Source organism: Malus sylvestris, chromosome 17 (assembly GCF_916048215.2).
Source record: "Malus sylvestris chromosome 17, drMalSylv7.2, whole genome shotgun sequence".
Taxonomy (NCBI): Eukaryota; Viridiplantae; Streptophyta; class Magnoliopsida; order Rosales; family Rosaceae; genus Malus; species Malus sylvestris.
In genome coordinates, this window is record NC_062276.1 from 9736469 (window position 1) to 9749865 (window position 13397).

Consider the following 13397-nt stretch of genomic DNA (forward strand, 5'->3'; position numbering starts at 1 on the left):
ATGTCTGGATTGTACGCCTCGATTCTAATTCCTGAGGGGGCGCAAAACAAAACATGAGTGGACCAAGTTATATATAAGTAATACTAAAACAATTATTCATCAACGTACAAACCCCCAAAGTTTATGAAAACTCAGTAGTATAATATGTAATAGGTTTTCCGAAAACCCTAACATGCCATAAAACCTTTCATAAAACATATCTCGTATATAATGTGCTACATAGTGGTATATATATATATAAGGCATATATGTATATATAATATTTCATTCACCCGAAGGCATATAGAACATTTCTTCATTCATCCGAAGGTTTTACATCATGCGCTTGTAGGCAGGTTATTCACCCGTAGGCAGATTATACACTCGTAGGCAGAACATATATCTCCCACTTGTAAGCACCAACCAAACGCCCAGCCGAAGCCATATCATATATCTCTCGGCCGAACCACCAACCTACGCCCGGCTGAAGCTATATCATATATCTCCCGGCCGAAGCCACTAACCTACGCCCGACCGAAGCTAATATAAGTATCATTCGACCTGTAGGCCCCTACATCACCCGACTGAAGCCATATATAGATATCATTCGACTTGTAGGCCCCTACATCCCCCGACCAAAGCCATATAGAGATATCATTCGCCCGTAGGCAGTATCATTCGTTCGTATGTAGTATCGTTCGAATAATTACTAAATAAGTACATAAACATAAACATAATATTTCTAATATATATATATCTATCTATCTTAAACGTAGCTCAGTAACTAAAACGTCATATCGTAAAACCATGTTCACAAGTAGGTATATAGTCATTAATCATATATACCACAAAGAACGTAAAGTCGATAAAGCATGATAATTCATAAAGCGTGAAACTAATTTACTCATAAACGTTTCATAAAACGTATTCACAAAATCATGCTTTTCATATATGCATTTCTAATAATAAAAACATACATTTTGGAAGGGGTCCACTCACCTTACTCCGTTGTCGAATAGCCTTGCAAACTAGCGAAGATGGAAATGCCATAAACAATTGCACAGAGTAGACACTTGCAAAAACCCAATATTGTATGGAATTTCCCATGTAATCTGATTATACGATATATCTAGGATCTCAAAGCTGTGCAATTTCCAATGTTGTATGAGATTGTGCCAGTCAGATTATTGCCTCTAACGTCCAAGTACCACAAGCCTGTTAATTGACACATATCAGGTGACAGTGATCCAGTTAATGAGTTTCCGCGCAATCCAAGGTACTGCAATACTTCATTCTAATATATTAGCCTTGGAATCTCACCAGTAAGCTTATTCTGAGCAAGATCAAGAGCTTTAAGGTTCAGAATTTGCGTGAGAGTCGTAGGGATAAGACCAGTTAGCTGATTGTTCTTCAAATTTAAAAGTTCCAGCTTCTTAGGCTTCGACACGGAGAATGGTATGTCTCTATACAAAAGATTGTCAGACAAATCCAGATGTATGAGAGAAGCATAGTTGCTAATCTCGTCGGGGATTTGACCGATCAGCTTTTTCCTTTACAAGTCTATGTATTCCAAGTTCCCCAAGTCTCCGATGGTTGGCAAAATCTCTCCGTCGAGGTTCAGATTAGACAGATTCAAGGAGGCCACAAAGAGGCTGACATTGTTGCAGAAAACCCCACCCCAAGAGCAGAAATCGTTGTCATAGACATCATTCCAGTTGAGCAACACGTTAGCGATGTTGCTGAACGACGCCTTAATTGACATCAAGCCTTTCCTTCGCTGTTGAGTAGGGAGCTGGGAGGAAAGAGAACCACCATTAAAGCTAATCCAAAGCAGAAGACGAGCTCCGTCTTCTTCCTCCACAAAACCCTTCTCTCCATTAATCTGCATAAAGCTTCGCAATTTCGTAGAACCCAAGTTGCAGAAAGAGACGTTGGAGAAGACACTACTAGAAAATATTATTTTGCCGACAAATTCTAAGTCGACAAAGCAAAATTTTGTTCGCACAAGAGTCCTTTACAGACTAAAATTTTAATTTATCGGCTAAATATGCAAGCCAAAATCAATTTATAGCATCAATTTTAGCTAGAAAATTTGAATGTTAACAGACAATCATTTTGTCGGCATAAATGCAATGTCCCAACGAATTTAATTATGATGGGTAAACTGTCCTTTTCTGCTGTCTTAGAATGCTAGATGACGATTTCAGGGCAACAAAAAGTATTTCTTCGGCTGAGGGAAAAAACTATTAACCAACAATGAGGCACGAAATAAAAACGCGGTTTCAAATTAGAAGCTCAAAGTTAGAATAAAAAAGGAAAAGAATTAAGCACTTTAGTCAAACATGAAGCGATTGTTTCTCTCCGTCCCACTCCCTCTCCCTCTCCGGGCGGGTTTGGTACTGATGTGTTTTGAAAAAAAACTGCTTCTGCTGTGCTGTGAGAATAAGCAGTTGTGAAATAAAGCAGCTGAGTGTTTGGTAAACTTTTTTGTAAAAGTGTTTTTGGAAACAAAGGCAGTATTGTAGTGTTTGGTAAACTTTTATGTAAAACAGCTATGACTGTGTGAAATGACAAAAAAGGGTTTAATACTAGATGTGCCATTAAATTAATTTTCTTAAGAAATAAAGGTGAATTACTAAATATACTTTATTTTTAAAAGAAAAATATTTATAAACTTTATCTTAAACATATAATTCAACGTTTAACATAAAATCATAATCCAAGGTTTAGCAAGAAATCATAATCCAACGTTCAACATATAATCCAACATTTATAATATCTATTTACTATACAACTATTACTCTTTATCTTTTCTTTTATTATGGAATCATAAGTTTTTATTCTATTTTCTTCTCCAAGGTTCGGTTCTCCTATTTTGCAAAACTTGTATTTTCTTTCCTCTTCCGCCGCCCACTCCGTCTCTCATCTTTCTCTCTTTGTCTCTCTCAACCTCTCGCCGCTCCTATCCCAGAAATCCGAAGAAGTTCAGAGTAAGAGAGGACCAAAGAGAGATGTGGCGGGGTTGGCAACGAAGTTGACGGGTATAATGTATAATGTATTTAGTTGCTAAAGGCCATTTTGTGTATTGGAAAATTTCATTAAAGGCCTTAGCATCTCTTGCGAAATCGGTTTGCACAAAAGCTGGGCAAGCAAAAAAAGTTGGTTTTTCAAAGCTGGGTTTTGCGGCTTTGTGTTTTTGACTTTTTTTTTCACTCAAAACTGCGAAAAAAGCTGAAGTTGAATGTTTACGAAACATAAAAAAGCTCACGGCTTTTCTTGACACCCACTTTTTTCAAAAGCACTTCAATGCCAAACCTGGTCCCTCTCCCTTTCCCTCGTCGCTGCAAATACACAGGTAGACCGACTGCCTCATTCCGCTGGAGATCAAAACTGTTGTCAAATTCAAAGCACTCAAAAAGGGTTTTTTTTTCCCCTTCTAATTGTCCTCTTCAATTCAAGTTCTGATGCATAAACCCATCAGTTGTCTCTGTAATTCATTTGGGGTTTTCAATTTTGTTTTTCGATTTGTTTTGTCAAAATTGAAATGGAATTTGTGGGCTTGAATTTGTATTAGGTTGCAAGCCTATTGTGTGTTATGTTTATAAGGGTGGATGAAAAAAAAAACCCATCAAAGCTGCCAAGAACTCGAAGGTCAGTGATATCTTTAAGTGATTATCTTCCTTCTCCTCTCTAATTCTACGTCTGCCAGTTCAATTTGTAGGATTTAATTTAGGGTTTTAAGTTGGAAAATTTAATTTAACTTTTTAAGTTGCAGGACTTGGTGTATACGACAATTAGGGTCGTTAATTTTGATTGCTGATCCATTTCCTAATCCCCACATGTTATTTGGGACTAAATCGAACACAGAGCGGCGAATGTTTTGTGGAAGGGATTGAGGAACAGGGCGAAGGTTTTGGAATCTGCACTAGATGATGCTGATAGTAGAGGTTCGTGTAATGCCACATCTTAATTTTTTGTTCCAAGTAATGTTGTAATATATTACTTTTTCAATTGTGGTTTCCTGGTATCTATGATTGGTTGTGATGTTAATGTTAAATTACATTCCTTTTGGTGTTCTATCTATGTTGATCGCGGTTTCTGGTTTTTTATTGTGACCAAATTTGTGTTGTGGTTGAGTCTTAGTTTACTATGTAACACGCAGGATCCGACATCGAAGAATCGTGCGAGGCAAGTGATGTAGAGAAAACGAGAGTTGTAACTGCGATTAATAACATCTTGTCTGGAGTGAACGGCCATATTAGTTTGTGGGAAGAGATCCAGCTGATCCGCACTTACCAGACATGCCTGTAGTTTATGCAAGTGATGCCTTCTTCAAATTGATAGGTAACGTGTACAATGTTAGCTATTTGCCAGGATCTCTCTAAACCATTCTAAACTCCATGTTGTTTGCAAATCTTTTGAATAATCCAGCATATGTAGTTGTTACTCAACTCATATGTAGATGTGGTAACATGTACAATGTTGGGAGAGCTGTAACTATGTGTTTTGTGTTGCACAAGTAATCCTGTTCTCAAGAGCGGTTCAGTTTACTATTGCAACGTTCATGGTGTATTGTTGACAAATTGGTTAAGCTTTCAAAGTGACTTCTATTGAATGTGTTTTCTTCATGCTTGCTGAGGATGCTTTTTCTTATGTTGTCATATATAATAATTGCCACTTGTATTATTTTTGTAGGATATCGCTAAGTTGATGGTGAGGGAGGAATGAGAGTAGGATAGGATAGTTTTATTGTATAATAGAATACTTTTGTATAACCACTGTACTTATACATTTTGTATTACCTATCAATGAAGCATTATCTTTGAACAATTTTTGTATTTTTCAATTTTTTTTTTTTAATAGATTAAAAGTCTCAGCCGATGAAATTAATTTTGTCGTTGGTGCAAGACTGTGCCGACGAAATATATTTGCCGACGACATCTCTTGTTGGCTAAAAGATGCATTTTGTAGGCTTGAAACACCCTTTGCTAATGAAATTTTTTGTCGCAACCGACAAATACTTTGCCAACAAATTATTTTGTCGCAAAGTTATCGTGACGATGGGATAGTTAGACGGTTGAGATTTGTTGTCTTAAAACTGAGTTGAGGAAATATCAAAAATCATCGGGAAAATTTGAAATGACCTTCGTTGAGAAAGACTCTTCGCAGACAAAATTTGATTTTTGCCAACAAACTAATTTGTCAAAAAAGTCGAAATTTCTAGTAGTGAGAAGAAAGAGAGAACGAGAGTAAAATGCTAAAACCAGAAAAGGGTGGATGAGCTAAGCCCTATCTATTCTTCACACACACACATAATACCACTATGAGAGAGAGAGAGAGAGAGAGAGAGAGAGAGAGAGAGGGACAAGGAAGAAAGAGGTCCATAAGTTGTGTGAGGGGGAAAGGGGGAAATGGGCCCCACTTGGCACACCATTTAAGACTCAAATAGTAACCCTTTCAAAAATATCTTACAACCCAAAGCGGAAAGATGAAAATGCCCTTTCGTTCCAGCAATTTCGAGCCAAGTTGTTACAAATGTTGTTTTATGTTACTTAATCTAATTTAATGTTGTTTAATGGCTTAGGAAGTTATAGGAAAAAAAAATAGAATTTAAAAAAAAATTTAAAAAATTTTGTTAAAGAAAAAAAAAACATAACGACTAGCTGACGTCAGCAACTAGCCATTGCATTTGAATCCGTGGCCCAGCCCGGGACTGGCTAGTTGGCTGGGTTGGGCTAGCCAGTTGATCCTTTGGTCTTTTTTTTGTCCCGTGAGGCCTACCAACCCTTTGGCCCGGTCCTCGGTTGGAGACGGTTTTTGGGCTATTTTCAACCATCTGGCCTTCTAGACCCTTCGGTTAGAGATGGCCTTATCTTTGTTGTTTTTATTTTTAAAAGGGTAAAGGTTTATGTCCCCTTTCTTTTCATGTATTTTTTTATTCTTTTTTCTTGTATTATGAGAGATTAGGTTTCTGTCCTCCTGATTAGGTGTATCTTTTTTTCGATATCAATAAAATTTCCTCGTACTGTCAAGGTTTTCTAAAAGAAAAAAAAAATCCCTTCGATGAGTTAACATATTAACTAGTCCTAATTTGTACTATTGATAAGTCAAATATATAGGCTTTAAGCATCACCAAAATATATACTACGTGAAGTGGTTTTCTAAGTGCATATTTGGAATGTTCAACAACATATGTAAATAGCACTTTTGTTCAATAATTGTAATTAGTATATGGAAGTAAAAGAACAATAATTGAAATTACAAAAAAATCATTAGGCCTAACTCATAGGCTCATAGGCTCATAGGCTCATAGGCCCTTTAACGCATGTCTAGAAACAAAAGAATCCGATAAGGGAAGAGAGGCGTTCATTTGCAGTTCGAGTACTTTCCCTTTACTCTTCTTTATAAACGACCTAAGTAAGGCCCCACCTTCCATTTGTATTTTCTAATAACCAACAGTATCCTCTTCCGATTCTTTTGGTAAACATTCTAAGGATTTGTGAATCGTATCCGTTCATTGTATATTGTGTGATCAGTTTTTGTTAAGTACTGTTTGTGTTTAATTTTAAATAAAAATATTTAAAATAATTTATGACCGTACGATATATGATGAACAAACAAAATTGACGGATTCTCGAGATCCTCACCAAGAAGATCCAGCGGGGATCCGGATTCTTCTAATAAGACTTTGATCGTTTGCTCGCCAAATAAAGATAGAAAATAAGACAATTAATAATTGGAGGTAGATTGTCTACCCTCCTGTTATGGTGCCATTCACATCCCCTCCTATTTGTACGATTACAGTTAAGCAACGTCAACATTTTATATTGATTTTTTTTTTATAGAAATAATAAGATAAAAAACAATATGAATATAAAATATTGATGTGGCTTAACTGTGACCGTACAAATAGAAGAAGATGAGAAGGGCACCATAACAAGAGGGCAGACAATCTGCCTCCTTAATAATTTGATGGTCTGTAGTTTTCACATATAAGCAACTTTGCTGTCCAATCACCCCACATCGTGTCACGTAAAGATTGGCTGCGAGACCAAGCCTGCAAGTTTATTTGTTAACTTATTATCTTTTTAACAGATATATCCTATCATTTGTATAATAACACGTAATATACTATCCCGTGTTTCTGTCACACTAAAAAATCTCTTGACTTTAAGGGCATCAACTCCTGTATAAATACCATGTGCAATATCACGAAGTTGTGCAACTTCCTAAAACTTCACTTGCTCTAAATTAAGCTTAGCAGCTTGAGAGAGACTGCACATTTTTATTGCTGTCTTTCTCCCCTTCAAACTTAATACAGAAACATGGGTACAAAAATCATCTCCCTCCGGGAGTACGGAGTCATATACTCCCACTTGCCGGAAAGCTATGTCAGACCAGAATTCGACCGGCCTCGCTTGTCCAAAGACTCCGAATGCAAAAACATTCCCGTTGTTGAACTGGCTTCTCCCAACAGAGCTCAAACTGTGCAGCAAATTGGTGATGCCTGCAAAAATAAGGGTTTTTTTTTAAGGTACCCTCCTCCCTATATCATTAATTAGCAACTTATATATATGGATCGATCCCTATCTCACTCTAGTTAAGATATAAGATATTGCAAAACTCAATAATTGCATTTTTCACAAACTCATCATTACACGTACATGTACACATGTGTGTGTACATATTTGTTGATATTCGGGTGATTTCGGTGCTAGGTTATTAACCATGGGGTGTCAACGGAAGGAGTGTAAAAAAAATGATAGGGGTGGCCAATGAGTTTTTCAACCTTCCTGTGGAGGAAAAGCTGAAGCTGTGTACTCAGATGACCCCTAAAAAACTATGAGACTTTCTACAAGTTTTAATGTGTAGAAAGAGAAGGCTCATAACTGGAGAGTTTACCTCCGCCTTATGAACCTTCTCTTTCTTTACATTAAAAAAACCCATAATTTTTGCAGGCATCACCAATTTGCTGCACAGTTTGGGCTCTGTTGGGAGAAGCCAGGTCAATAACGGGAATGTTCTCGTACTCGGAGACTTTGGACAAGCGATGCCGGTAGGATTCTGGTCTGACATAGCTTTCCGGCAAGTGGGAGTATGTGACTCCGGAGGGAGAGGACTTTTGTATCCATGTTTCTGTATTAAGTTTGAAGGGGGAGACAAAGACGGCACCAAAAATTGTGCAGTCTCTCTCAGCTGCTAAGCTTAATTCCGAGCAAGTAAAGTTTTAGGAAGTTGCACAACTTAGTGATATTGCACATGGTATTTATACAGGAGTCGATGCCCTTAAAGTCATAGATTCACCATTGTCTTGTAGGCTTCCGTCTTGCAGCCAATCTTTATGTGATGCCTGATGTAGGATAATTGGACAGCAAAGTTGCTTATATGTAAAAACTACCGACAATCAAATTATTAATTATGTCTTATTTTCTATCTTTACTTGGTGAGCAAACGATCAAGTCTAAATACGAATGGAAGGTAATTTTTTTTTTTTGGTCGAAATAGCACTCCATTAATGTAAGGGACAATTTGTAAAAGATGAGCCTAGGTCTAAACAAAACACAAAGCCTTACATAAAACAAAGTAAGACATAAAAGATAAAACAGACCCAAGCAAAGTAGAGCTATAACCCAAAACACACAGGGAGGCCCGTACATTTGTAGACCCATAGGCAGCAATAACAAAAAAACAAAAACCCTAATCTTCAGCATCCAAATGACTGCCGTTGCCACTGCCGCTTCCACCGCGAAAAAAGCAGTCGCCCCAAAAGAAAAAGAGTACCTCTGAACCATAAATTAGATATGAAAGTATTGCGCAAAATCCATCCACACATTAACAAAGTCTCCACATCCACACCTGCAAGGAAGGTCACATAACGTAACAGGAGGAGGGGGAGGGGCAAAGGGGGTGTGTAAAACACCCTTGTTCTTATGTGAATCGTTCCACACATTGTCCAAATTTTCCAGCAAGCCGGTTCGGCAGTGGGCTGGGAGGATTGGGTATTCTGTCAAAATAGAGTCCAATACTCCAAGATCTAAATCATGATTCTGAGTTGGAAAATAAGAGTGGGAGCAAGAGGAAGGACAGAAAAATGGGTGTGAAGGTGAGGGGAAAAGGGGCAGGCAGTGAGCAGCTTCTGAGTGAGAAGTAGGAAGAAATCTGAGGCAAAGCTCAGAAGAGAACATAGAGAAGGAAATAGAGAAGAAATGATATACTAAAGCAAGCGAAAACAAGGGGCTGCCACCGGACCCCAAAGCCAAAGGCCTAGGGCCGGCGGCTGAAGATTGGCTTTTCTTCCGGATCTGTTTAGAGATCAATGGAAGGTGGGGCCTTAATTAGTTCGTTTATAAAGAAGAGTAAAGGGAACGTACTGGACTTGCAAACGAACAAGCTATAGGGCGGCTCTCTTGCTTGATCAGATTCTTTAGTTTTCAGACATGCATTAAAAAACCCTACCTGAAGTACTACTTTCATTTTATGCATGGATTGCTAGTTGTTGGTTGTATTCTAGAAGAGAACCTTTGTCCGAACTAATAAAAAAGGTTTACTGTATCTTTTCGAGAGCATTTTTGCTCACCATTTTTAAGTTGTATTAGTGAACATTACCAACACATTAACTATTATTACTATTTAATTCTCTATTCAGACTCAAACAAACATATATAAATTAAGTCGCACTTATTCAACTACAGTGTAATGTTCACAACCACATAAACTCTAAATAAAAAATGCACCCTAGCTTTTAATGTCAGTAAAAAAAAAAGTGCACCCTTTTCCACACCTCCTAAAACCCAAAGGCCTCATTTGATAGAGAGGATTAGCTTGTGAATGACTATTCATTATATTGAAGTCATTTTAAGGAAGAAATGAGTGACAAATTTCTTATTTTGTCCATGTTAAAAGTTACTCATAAATAAAAGATATCCCTACTAATCCTTATACAAATGGTTGGATTAAAAGAGACAACTATTCTTTATATGTAACCTTCAACTTTGACAAAATAAGGAATTTGTTATTCATTTTTTCCTTTAAAATCCCTTTAGTATAGTAAATAGCAAGCCAATTATTTCTATCAAGCGGTGATCATTTATAGAGGTAATTGCATCGCAAAATTTTCACATATTAGTCATATAAAGAAAGAGAAATGCTAAGAACTTTCCTCACTTTCCTTCTCTCTTCTCTTCTTGTCATGTTTACTCCACTAGCACTCAAAATTAAAGTGAGAGGCCTTAGGTTCGAATCTCGTAGATGTCGAATTCGATACCAAATTAGGTTGCCTATTGTATGGCTTAGCCAACCTCCCTCTCCCCATTAGTGTAAAATATAGGGGTGTGCTATCTACACACCCCATGTTACTTCTCACACACCCCTTGATAATTTATGTCCGTTGATCTTCTTCAATTCATCTGATCCGACGACCGAAAATTAAAAATGTGTGTGAGAAGTAAAATGGGGTGTGTGGATATCACACCTCAAAATATATTGTTGTACTCAAAAAAGAAAAAAAAATTAAAGTTTTAGTTATATTAAAATTCCAATATTCTTCTTCTTTGTTAGTGTAATTAAAATTTTAGTTTGTCAACCTAAATAGAATTGTTATTGTCTCCAAAAATCTAATTGTGCACTCAAAATTTTTTATATTTAGAAGGAAAAAAAAAATACTTTTATGAGAAATGCATAATTAAAATTTTGGATTGCCAAGAATAGTTTCCAAACAAAAAAGTAATTGCATTTATAATTTTTTGTGCAAGTGAAAATACATGTGGTATGAGTAAAAGTGAGAAAGTTGCTGGTAATCCCATTGAAAAAATTCGCTAATTGCATTGCGTCCAATTTTAATTTACTTTTTGTTCACTTTATTACGACACTACTCAACAAATGCAATATCAAATATGTATTATGGCAGCCATAATTGTTTTTGCAGTATTACAACACTCCATTAACGCCGTATCTAATACTAATTAAGGCATGCAAGGCACACCTTGAAGAGCATTTACATCGTGTTTTACTAAAATTGTTAACGACTAATAGTGGACGTCGTATTTGACAAAACATTTTTTTACGACAGAGGCTTTTACTGCTTCAGGGCTCCCACACTGTAAATAATTGTTTACGATGCCTTTGTGCGTCGTAAAAGACCAACTCTATTGTAGTGCCTAAAGTTTACTTACACTTGAGATGCCATTGTAGTGAAATTCCAAATCCTTAAAATACTATTATATATATAGAAAAATAAAACACATGATAATGTGTGATTGACTTGGTTACCGTAACAATGATATGCCGAGTATTTTGCTGGTTGAGTTGGGCCTATGATTACATTGGGAAGATAACTATATGATATACCTGCAAATTATTGGTGGTGAAGACTGGATATTGTTGTTCATATGCATTTGTATCTTTCTATCGCAACATCTGCAAATGTATCCCATGCATTATTTCAATTAATTCACTGCACAATTTAAGCACGGCATGCATTACTTAGTGATGTTATGAATTATGAATAAAGCCATTTTTTCGTACTAGAAAAAGATGGAACGTGCCTTTGAGTTGAGTTGCCTATAAACTAAGACTTGTTTACAAGTTGGAAAATTACCTACCAAAATTAGTGGGGAAAGAAATAAGACAATGATGAATTTTTGGACACCTGACGACTTTGACAAGTCTTATGTTTTTGGACAGCATGCATGTAATTGTAAGCTGTATCTAAGACGACGATGCATCTCTCTATATCTATACTCTATAGGCTGTTTTGGCGGTGGAAAATGGTTTTGCGAAGAAATTTGAGGTTGGACTCCAAAATCAAAACTTTTGCAAGATTTCATAACTTTTGAAAATGGGATTATTCTTCACATTTCCACACACTTTTTTTATGTGTGATAATATTTCAAGCCTGACATATGAGTGAACATACTTTGATGTTGAGAAAAAAGTTAAATTTCGACCTAAAAACTAATCAGTAATAGAAATGTGGCTCAACTCTTTATAAGAGCTTGCAAAGTTTTCGAACTTTCCGACGTAGATAATTCTTCACATCCTCACACTGAAAAGGGGCACTCGATGTTAACAAAGGGGTGGTAAACTGTGGTTAATATACAAATGATACCTTGTGGTTCCCTCAAATTATATTGTTAGTGATAATAACACAAGCATAAATGATCAAATGAAGTTTGTGTACCAACTGAGATTTAAATCTTGAATGAACAAACCTATGTGATTAATATTGATATAAAAAAAAGTATATATATAAGAGGATATAGTGCATTTATAAACTTTATTTGAAATTTCAACCTAGTTGAAAGAGAATGAGCATCCCCCAACAAAAAATTACAAGATGTATCTCAAGAATAAGATCTGTGATTAATCGGGGATTCCTCGAACCAAGTTAGCTATTGAACTAACGATAACCATGATTTTAAAATTATTTTAATGGGATTATTATATTAGAACAAGCAAGTGCAGAAATAAAAGCCAGAAGGACATTGGTTTCGTTCAATTTAATTATGTTGGCTGATATTGATAATGACTAGGGCGTCGATGATATCACATTCCTCAATCATATTAGGGGTAACCATGTACTTATCATATTCCCTTTGATAAGTTAACATATTAGCTAGTACTAATCTGTGTTATTGATAAGTCAAATATGTAGGCTATAAGCTTCACCAAAATATATACTAAGTGAAGAGGTTTTCTATGTGTATATTTGAAATTCTCAAAACTTAAAAGATTGGTGTAAAAACATATCATCAACTTAATGGCAAAAAGAAATGTTACGATCAACCACATACTTTTATGAGTTAATTTCTATGTATTAACATCAACATGCGCTAGTATGTGACCGACCTCAACACTACTCTAGTAATATAACTTTCCCATATTATACATGTATATAATAACTCTAAAAATTTCACAAGGCATCTACTAGTAACAAAGCCAGAAATTGTGCCGCCGGGGGATAGGGGGTTGGGGGGGGGGGGGGGGGTGGTCCGGGAATTTAAAAGGGTCAAAGTCCCACAAAATGTAGACCACCAAATCCTAAAATATCAAGCTAATCATTTTAATGACATGATTACAAATCCATTGCGTACAAATTGAAAGGAATTAGAAGGTCATATTCTTGCTTTTAGGATCAAGTTTCCAACGATCGGAGTTGCGACCGCACCTCCTTGCTTGCTCCTATGTGGCTTCACCACTGGCATCTACGATGAAAATCACCTCATGCACACTTGTATATTGTGCTTAACACTTGCCCTTCGTAGTCACGACATCATACTTGGAATGTACTACAACATATATATAAATAGTACTTTTGTTCAATAATTGTAATTAGTATTTTGAAATAAAAGAACGATAATTGTAATAACTAAAAACTTATTAGGCGACCTAGTTAACAGAAAGTATCAATTCCAACGGAG

General features: G+C 36.3%; 1 pseudogene; it reads left to right on the forward strand.

Moving 5' to 3' along the window:
• Positions 1-7214: 7214 nt before the first annotated feature.
• On the forward strand, positions 7215-8412 carry LOC126611765 (protein DOWNY MILDEW RESISTANCE 6-like; annotated as a pseudogene).
• The last annotated feature ends 4985 nt before the right edge of the window (positions 8413-13397 follow it).